Here is a 10,000-nt window from a genome sequence, read left to right on the forward strand (position 1 = left end):
TGCGTGCGAGTGAGAGGGCAACGTCCGCGGAGAGGTGCAACGCCGGCCTGAACACCGGCAGAGCCGGCCCGCCGGGAAGCCCCTCCGACGCGCCCTAAACGCCTCATCGATCAGTAAGGGAAGGGAACGGAGGAAGGAGCGGAGGCCCCACGGCCACGAGTCCTGGGACAGCGACGGCCACTCGCACCCGTCGCCAACCGGGGGCAGACGGCAGGTGCGGGGGCTCTGCGTGCGAGTGAGGGCAACGCCTGCGAGAGGTGCTCCAACGGCCTGAACACCGGCAGAGCCGGCCCGCCGTGGAGGCTCTCCGACGCACCCGAGGACGCCTCAGCGGGCGCTGCCTGTGGGTCTGGATCAGTCAAATCGTAGAGCGGGAGGTGCCACGGGCCACCCAGCTCCAGACAACGATTCCCTTGAGGAAGGTAACGGGACCGGGGGATGGCCACAGCAGGCTCAACTCCCCCAGCTCCTCCAGCGTTCGAGTGCCGGCAACCACCACCGGCTGCCGGTCTTTGCCCGCCCCACAGGCAACCGCTTGCCGTCGGGGAAAAAAAAGGCACCTGGACCCATGCCGCGCACGGGTGTTCGGGGCCTGGGGGAATGCCACAGAAGCGAGACAACCCCAGCCGCCTGCGTTCGACTTGCCAGCCACCAGGTACAGCCGCACTTTTCTTCCCGCTTCGCGGGCTCCAGCTTAAGGCCGGAGAAAACGCGATGAGGTGCCGCCACCTCTAACCCGGTACAGCGCTGCAGACCTTTCCACCGAGCCCTCCTGCAACCAGGCAAGCCGGGGCAGGCCGGACACCACAGGCCGCCCACGCGTGGCTCATGCCGGCAGAAACAGGACGAGGCGCTGCAGCCTCTCACCTGTGCCATCATCGGGCCCTCGGGGGCTGGGGGAAGCTGCGGCACGCACGAGAACCCCCAGCCGTCTGCATCCGGCTGCCAGCCACCGGGACCGGCTGCCGCTTGCACTCTGCCCAATTCGTGCATGGGCTCCAGCTTAAGGCCGGAGAAAACGCGATGAGGTGCCGCCACCTCTAACCCGGTACAGCGCTGCAGACCTTTCCACCGAGCCCTCCTGCAACCAGGCAAGCCGGGGCAGGCCGGACACCACAGGCCGCCCACGCGTGGCTCATGCCGGCAGAAACAGGACGAGGCGCTGCGGCCTCTCACCTGTGCCATCATCGGGCCCTCGGGGGCTGGGGGAAGCTGCGGCACGCACGAGAACCCCCAGCCGTCTGCATCCGGCTGCCAGCCACCGGGACCGGCTGCCGCTTGCACTCTGCCCAATTCGTGCATGGGCTCCAGCTTAAGGCCGGAGAAAACGCGATGAGGTGCCGCCACCTCTAAACCCGGTACAGCGCTGCAGACCTTTCCACCGAGCCCTCCTGCAACCAGGCAAGCCGGGGCAGGCCGGACACCACAGGCCGCCCACGCGTGGCTCATGCCGGCAGAAACAGGACGAGGCGCTGCGGCCTCTCACCTGTGCCATCATCGGGCCCTCGGGGGCTGGGGGGAAGCTGCGGCACGCACGAGAACCCCCAGCCGTCTGCATCCGGCTGCCAGCCACCGGGACCGGCTGCCGCTCTGCCCGCTCCAGCTTAAGGCCAGAGTCAAAGGACGAGGTGCCGCCACCTCGCCCGCCCATCACCAGGCCCTCAGGAGGCGGCAGCAGCCGCGGCGGGCTGGATGCTCACGGGCAGCTGCCCTCGCATATACCAGCGCTCCACCTTTGCCATCATCGGGCCCTCCGGGGCCGGGGGAAAGCCGAGGCAGGCTCGGCTCCACCCGGTCTTCCAGCGTTCGAGTGCCGGTGGCCGCCGCCGGCCACCGGGCTATGCCCTGCGGAATCCACCTTTGCACCTCTCGCACCACTCGGGTCAACAGCCACCGCCAGCCTGCCAGACCCTCGCAGGCGCCCGGCTGGCTTACTTGGAAAACACCGGGAGAGACCAACCGGCCGAACAGACAGTAAACGAGCCGAACCACCAGGCAAAACCACCACCACAACGGCCGCCCAGCGCTCCACTTCGCCGGCTGAGCCGTAAGCCTTGCAGCCGCTCACTAGCGCTGCTCCGTGCACGAGTCACCACTACCTCCTATAGTACGGGAGATCACGTCCCCGCCCCCGGCCGGCTCCAAGAGTGCCGTCCCTGCCCACCGGGGAGACCCGCCAATGACACCGACTTTTACGATGACGTAACTGGAGGCAGCGAAAAACAGCGACCCCTTGGCCAGCTCCGAGAAAGTGGCGGGGCTATCAGGTCTACCTCCCCGCCCCCGAAATGCGGCTAAGTCCCGCCGGAGCCGGGTAGACCTGGCGGCTCTTTTCACCGGCCGCTGCGGCAGCGACACCCCGCGTCCTCCGGGCGCCGCCGGCGGCCGCGCCGGCCTCCGGAGCCGGGTAGACCTGGCGGCCGCCCGCGGAGCCGGGTAGACCTGGCGGCCCTTTTCACCGGCCGCTGCGGCAGCGACACCCCGCGTCCTCCGGGCGCCGCCGGCGGCCGCGCCGGCCTCCGGAGCCGGGTAGACCTGGCGGCCGCCCGCGGAGCCGGGTAGACCTGGCGGCCCTTTTCACCGGCCGCTGCGGCAGCGACACCCCGCGTCCTCCGGGCGCCGCCGGCGGCCGCGCCGGCCTCCGGAGCCGGGTAGACCTGGCGGCCGCCCGCGGAGCCGGGTAGACCTGGCGGCCCTTTTCACCGGCCGCTGCGGCAGCGACACCCCGCGTCCTCCGGGCGCCGCCGGCGGCCGCGCCGGCCTCCGGAGCCGGGTAGACCTGGCGGCCGCCCGCGGAGCCGGGTAGACCTGGCGGCCCTTTTCACCGGCCGCTGCGGCAGCGACACCCCGCGTCCTCCGGGCGCCGCCGGCGGCCGCGCCGGCCTCCGGAGCCGGGTAGACCTGGCGGCCGCCCGCGGAGCCGGGTAGACCTGGCGGCCCTTTTCACCGGCCGCTGCGGCAGCGACACCCCGCGTCCTCCGGGCGCCGCCGGCGGCCGCGCCGGCCTCCGGAGCCGGGTAGACCTGGCGGCCGCCCGCGGAGCCGGGTAGACCTGGCGGCCGTTCGGTGCCCCTTGGGCGGGGGGGGGCGGGGGGGGCAGGTGCGCCTGTTTTTGGTTCTTTTTTTCGGTTTTTTTTTTTTTTTCTTTCTTTTGAGATTTTAGCAAATCTGATTAAAAGGGCCACCCTCTCCCGGTTCTCCCGGACGGCATTTCTTTCCCCCTCCCGTTCCCGAGTTTGAACCACTTCTACTCCAAGGGAGCACGTTTAAACGTACCGTCTGATGCAAGAGTTATTTCACCTTTATTGATTCCGGCGGGAAATATTAATACAATATTAACGACAACCAGTTTTCAAAATAATTTTTGTTTCCTGACACACACACCCCCCCCCCCCACCCTCGTCGTTCTCATGCACGTGCACGCACCTATTCCGAGCCGGTGGCTGCCAGGCACTTGCCAGCTTCACCACACCAGCCAGCCCCTCTGCTCCGCTGCTGCCCCCCCCCCCCCAACCATATTCTGTCGGCGGGGTCCGGGCAGAGGTGGCAGCCCCCGGCACAAACTGCCCGGCTCCCCGGCGCGAGTTCGCTGTTCACTGGGTGCCTTCAGGACTGGTAGCCCCTTGCCAGGTTCAGGTTCGGGTCCCGGCGCTGCTGGGTACTCGCCGACTTTTGGTTTTGGTTTTTGCGGTCTTGGGCTTTTTTTGGGGGGTTGTTTTTAATTTTTCTCCCCCCCCCCCCCCCGCCTGGTTTTTTTTGGTGTTTTTTTGACGTTTTCCTTTTTTTAATAAAATAAATACTTTAAAATACATATCTGCGATCCTGCAGGCACTGCCACCCCCCCCCCCCCCGGTGACACACGCGCGCTCAGAGGCGCGCGCGCACACACACACACACACACACACACACACACAGAACGCGACGCAGGCACACACAGCTACACGCACCCCTGCACGGGTGTGCTCCCCCTCCCTCCCCGCGCTGCAGTCCCGGACCTGCAGGCCAGTAGGTGCAGCCCCCCCCCCCCCCCCTCCCCCGGCCCCACCCGATCGCAGACTTTCCGGCGCCCTGGAGACGGGGGGTTGGGGGGCGGGTGGGGTGGTCTGCAGCCCGGCAACGGGGCCCCCGGAAACTGTGGTGTTTCCCGCCACGGCAACGGTCTGCTGCTCAGTCGCGGCGGCAGCAGCGGCGGGGAAAGGAGGCTAGAAAAGAGGGGGGGCGAGAGCGGCTGGCGAGCAGGCGGGGAGCCTGGCGCAGAGGTAGGCTGGCGAGGGGGGACGGTGTGTCTTTTCGGAGAAGGCTTCTGTTTGGATCGGTTGGAGTTTTATTTTTTTTTACTTCTCTCCCCCGTCCCCGTCCCCGTCCCCGTCCCCGTCCCCCCCGGTCGTTTAGTTTTCCCCCCGCGGCGGGGGCGGGCAGGAGTGGAGCAGGGCGAGAGCGGCTGGCGAGCAGGCGGGGAGCCTGGCGCAGAGGCAGGCTGGCGAGGGGGGACGGTGTGTCTTTTCGGAGAAGGCTTCTGTTTGGATCGGTTGGAGTTTTATTTTTTTTTACTTCTCTCCCCCGTCCCCGTCCCCGTCCCCGTCCCCGTCCCGTCCCCCCCGCCCCGGTCGTTTAGTTTTCCCCCCGCGGCGGGGGCGGGCAGGAGTGGAGCAGGGCGAGAGCGGCTGGCGAGCAGGCGGGGAGCCTGGCGCAGAGGCAGGCTGGCGAGGGGGGACGGTGTGTCTTTTCGGAGAAGGCTTCTGTTTGGATCGGTTGGAGTTTTATTTTTTTTTACTTCTCTCCCCCGTCCCCGTCCCCGTCCCCGTCCCCGTCCCCGTCCCGTCCCCCCCGCCCCGGTCGTTTAGTTTTCCCCCCGCGGCGGGGGCGGGCAGGAGTGGAGCAGGGCGAGAGCGGCTGGCGAGCAGGCGGGGAGCCTGGCGCAGAGGCAGGCTGGCGAGGGGGGACGGTGTGTCTTTTCGGAGAAGGCTTCTGTTTGGATCGGTTGGAGTTTTATTTTTTTTACTTCTCTCCCCCGTCCCCGTCCCCGTCCCCGTCCCCGTCCCACCCCCCCGGTCCTTTAGTTTTCCCCCCGCGGCGGCGGCGGGCGGGAGTGGAGCAGGGCGAGTGCGTGGCTGGCTGAGAAAGAAAGGCGGGAGCGGGGCCACGGGTGCGGCAGGATAGGGACTCGGCAGCTGGGGTTTAGAGACGGCAGGGCACCGGGGGGGCTCCCCTCTCCCGCCCGGGCACGGAGCCGGCAGGGACGCCGCAGGGTCCTAAAGTCTCCCGCCTTCCACCACCGGGGGCGGCAAGCCTGGTGGCGGAAGGGGGGAGCAGGGGCAGCCAGGCTCGGCGCGAACTGCGTGGCGGGAGGGCGGGGGGGCGGTGTGTGTGTGCGTGCAGCGGCGGGCCCGGGGTGACGGGGGTGGGGGGTGTCGGCCCGGGGCCCTGTTTCGGGCGGGGGGGGGGGGGGGCTGCGCGCGTGTGCGTTTTGAGCGCACGACTGTGAGCGGGGCAGCGGGTGGAGGGTTTGGGCTGGGGGGGGCCGGTTGCGGGGGGGGGGTGCGCACGTGTGTAGCCCCGTGCGAGTGGGTGCGGTGGCGGGCGGGAGGTGTTTGGGGCGGGGACTCGAATGGGGGGGGGCAGTGCGTGCGTGCGCGTGCGTGTGTCTAAGGGCGGGTGAGCGGCTGCAGCAGCAGGCGGTGGGCGTTCGGGCCGGGGGCCTGTTTTGGCGGGGTGCGGGCGCGCACGCAGGTGGAAATGAGAAAGATTTGTAACGGTGTCGCTAACGCCGCTTTCTCTGTTACAGCCCGGGTGGTCGGCCGCTTCGACGTCCGGCCTGCGCCCGTGCCTGCCTACGGGCGATGCGCTCGGCTCCCGGTCGGACCCGTCCCTGGCAAAGCAGCAGCCGCGTGCCTCGGCCTGGGCAGAGACCTGGGGCTCCAGGGCCCCAGCCAGGGCTGCCGGAGAGGCGCGCCGCGCTTCCGACAGAGGGGCATCAGCGGCTCCGTCGCCGGCGGGATGCGTTCGAGCGGTGAGGAAGGTCCCAGCGGCCTTAGGCGGTGGCGGGGGGCGCGCTCCTTCGGCGACGGGAGCGGGGGGGAAACGGCCCCGGGGTGGGCCGGTCAGCCGGCACGGCGGCCACGCGAGCTCGTCGTCTCCGAGGATGCTCGGCTAAGTCGGCCTCGGCCACAGGGACCGCTTGTCAGGCAGCCGACTGGCTTTCTTCAGAGGCCTGCGAGACCGCCGTCCCTCGGAGGCCAATGAACAGTTAATGCGCGATAACGCAGGGGCCGGAGAACGCTAACGTTAACCAAGAGCGTCGCAAGGTCCTAAAGGAGTGCCGCAATCAGACTTTAGGAGTCGGTAATTTATAATACTGGTGACTACTAATCGAGTCATATTCAATCCGTGACGATCCGCTGGTAGGTACGTACGTACGTACGTACGTATTCCTTCTCCGGCTATTAACGAAGGGACGCACACCTAGCGTGCGTGAACGAATGAGTTTTGTTATTTAAGGAACTGCCAGAAAGCGTATTACCGCGTAGCGCTAAATCAGTCGGTAGGTGACGCTCCATAAACGATACAATCCAGCATCGCTCGTCAACTGTTAATAACTTCAATCGATGACGATTCATAGCGTATCGATTCTTCTGTATTCGTTTAGGAGCGGATCCCACGCCAACGGTGCCACGCGGTACCCGGACGGCCACCGACTCGTACAGAGACGAGAGAGCAGCGTCGGCGCCTCTTCCCGAAGAAGTCGTTACCGATAAAGTACTCCGACTGCGGGTAACGCTTTGCTCTCACGTTTTTGACGCGTGCCTGCCTGCCTGCCTGCCTGCCTGCGTGCGCGGTAAAAGACAAGCTGTCAGACACAATAAATTTTAAGAAAGTGGAATCGCGGAGCGGTCTTAATACACTAATCAGGACCGGCCCGTAGCGCGGCCAGGGAGTGCAGGCCGACCCAGCAGCGTGGCCAGGTTTACCCGGAGACACAGGTAAGGAGGCCAGGACTACCCCGGAGCATCAGGTAGGGATACCGGGCTGACCCCCAGAAAGTCAGGTAGGGTGGCCGGGCCTACCCCGGAGCGCCTGTAGGGACCGCAGGTGTACCCCGGAGCACCGGCAGGGGTACCGGCACTACCCCGGAGGATGAGGTAGGGGCGCCAGGCCTACCCCGGAGCGTCGGGTAGGGACACCGGGATGACCCCAGAGGGTCAGGTAGGGTGGCCGGGCCTACCCCGGAGCGCCTGTAGGGACCGCAGGTGTACCCCGGAGCACCGGTAGGGGTACCGGCACTACCCCGGAGGATGAGGTAGGGGCGCCAGGCCTACCCCGGAGCGTCGGGTAGGGACACCGGGCTGACCCCAGAGGGTCAGGTAGGGTGGCCGGGCCTACCCCGGAGCGCCTGTAGGGACCGCAGGTGTACCCCGGAGCACCGGCAGGGGTACCGGCACTACCCCGGAGGATGAGGTAGGGGCGCCAGGCCTACCCCGGAGCGTCGGGTAGGGATACCGGGCTGACCCCGGAGGGTCAGGTAGGGTGGCCGGGCCTACCCCGGAGCGCCTGTAGGGACCGCAGGTGTACCCCGGAGCACCGGCAGGGGTACCGGCACTACCCCGGAGGATGAGGTAGGGGCGCCAGGCCTACCCCGGAGCGTCGGGTAGGGATACCGGGCTGACCCCGGAGGGTCAGGTAGGGTGGCCGGGCCTACCCCGGAGCGCCTGTAGGGACCGCAGGTGTACCCCGGAGCACCGGCAGGGGTACCGGCACTACCCCGGAGGATGAGGTAGGGGCGCCAGGCCTACCCCGGAGCGTCGGGTAGGGATACCGGGCTGACCCCGGAGGGTCAGGTAGGGTGGCCGGGCCTACCCCGGAGCGCCTGTAGGGACCGCAGGTGTACCCCGGAGCACCGGCAGGGGTACCGGCACTACCCCGGAGGATGAGGTAGGGGCGCCAGGCCTACCCCGGAGCGTCGGGTAGGGACACCGGGCTGACCCCAGAGGGTCAGGTAGGGTGGCCGGGCCTACCCCGGAGCGCCTGTAGGGACCGCAGGTGTACCCCGGAGCACCGGCAGGGGTACCGGCACTACCCCGGAGGATGAGGTAGGGGCGCCAGGCCTACCCCGGAGCGTCGGGTAGGGATACCGGGCTGACCCCGGAGGGTCAGGTAGGGTGGCCGGGCCTACCCCGGAGCGCCTGTAGGGACCGCAGGTGTACCCCGGAGCACCGGCAGGGGTACCGGCACTACCCCGGAGGATGAGGTAGGGGCGCCAGGCCTACCCCGGAGCGTCGGGTAGGGACACCGGGCTGACCCCAGAGGGTCAGGTAGGGTGGCCGGGCCTACCCCGGAGCGCCTGTAGGGACCGCAGGGGTATCCCGGAGCACCGGTAGGGGTACCGGCACTACCCCGGAGGATGAGGTAGGGGCGCCAGGCCTACCCCGGAGCGTCGGGTAGGGACACCGGGATGACCCCAGAGGGTCAGGTAGGGTGGCCGGGCCTACCCCGGAGCGCCTGTAGGGACCGCAGGTGTACCCCGGAGCACCGGCAGGGGTACGGGTACTACCCCGGAGGATGAGGTAGGGGCGCCAGGCCTACCCCGGAGCGTCGGGTAGGGATACCGGGCTGACCCCGGAGGGTCAGGTAGGGTGGCCGGGCCTACCCCGGAGCGCCTGTAGGGACCGCAGGTGTACCCCGGAGCACCGGCAGGGGTACCGGCACTACCCCGGAGGATGAGGTAGGGGCGCCAGGCCTACCCCGGAGCGTCGGGTAGGGATACCGGGCTGACCCCGGAGGGTCAGGTAGGGTGGCCGGGCCTACCCCGGAGCGCCTGTAGGGACAGCAGGTGTACCCCGGAGCACCGGTAGGGGTACCGGTACTACCCCGGAGGATGAGGTAGGGGCGCCAGGCCTACCCCGGAGCGTCGGGTAGGGACACCGGGCTGACCCCAGAGGGTCAGGTAGGGTGGCCGGGCCTACCCCGGAGCGCCTGTAGGGACCGCAGGTGTATCCCGGAGCACCGGTAGGGGTACGGGTACTACCCCGGAGGATGAGGTAGGGGCGCCAGGCCTACCCCGGAGCGTCGGGTAGGGATACCGGGCTGACCCCGGAGGGTCAGGTAGGGTGGCCGGGCCTACCCCGGAGCGCCTGTAGGGACCGCAGGTGTACCCCGGAGCACCGGCAGGGGTACCGGCACTACCCCGGAGGATGAGGTAGGGGCGCCAGGCCTACCCCGGAGCGTCGGGTAGGGATACCGGGCTGACCCCAGAGGGTCAGGTAGGGTGGCCGGGCCTACCCCGGAGCGCCTGTAGGGACAGCAGGTGTACCCCGGAGCACCGGTAGGGGTACCGGTACTACCCCGGAGCATGAGGTAGGGGCGCCAGGCGTACCCCGGAGCGTCGGGTAGGGACACCGGGCTGACCCCAGAGGGTCAGGTAGGGTGGCCGGGCCTACCCCGGAGCGCCTGTAGGGACAGCAGGTGTATCCCGGAGCACCGGTAGGGGTACGGGTACTACCCCGGAGGATGAGGTAGGGGCGCCAGGCCTACCCCGGAGCGTCGGGTAGGGACACCGGGCTGACCCCAGAGGGTCAGGTAGGGTGGCCGGGCCTACCCCGGAGCGCCTGTAGGGACAGCAGGTGTACCCCGGAGCACCGGTAGGGGTACGGGTACTACCCCGGAGGATGAGGTAGGGGCGCCAGGCCTACCCTGGAGCGTCGGGTAGGGACACCGGGCTGACCCCAGAGGGTCAGGTAGGGTGGCCGGGCCTACCCCGGAGCGCCTGTAGGGACAGCAGGTGTATCCCGGAGCACCGGTAGGGGTACCGGCACTACCCCAGAGGATGAGGTAGGGGCGTCAGGCCTACCCCGGAGCGTCGGGTAGGGATACCGGGCTGACCCCAGAGGGTCAGGTAGGGTGGCCGGGCCTACCCGGGATGGTCAGGATGGGGGGCCGGGATCCATCGCCGCGTGCCCGTAGGGACAGCAGGTAGAACTCCGGCGCATCACAAAGGGTTCCGCCA

Source organism: Buteo buteo, unplaced genomic scaffold, assembly GCF_964188355.1.
Source record: "Buteo buteo unplaced genomic scaffold, bButBut1.hap1.1 HAP1_SCAFFOLD_192, whole genome shotgun sequence".
NCBI lineage: Eukaryota > Metazoa > Chordata > Aves > Accipitriformes > Accipitridae > Buteo > Buteo buteo.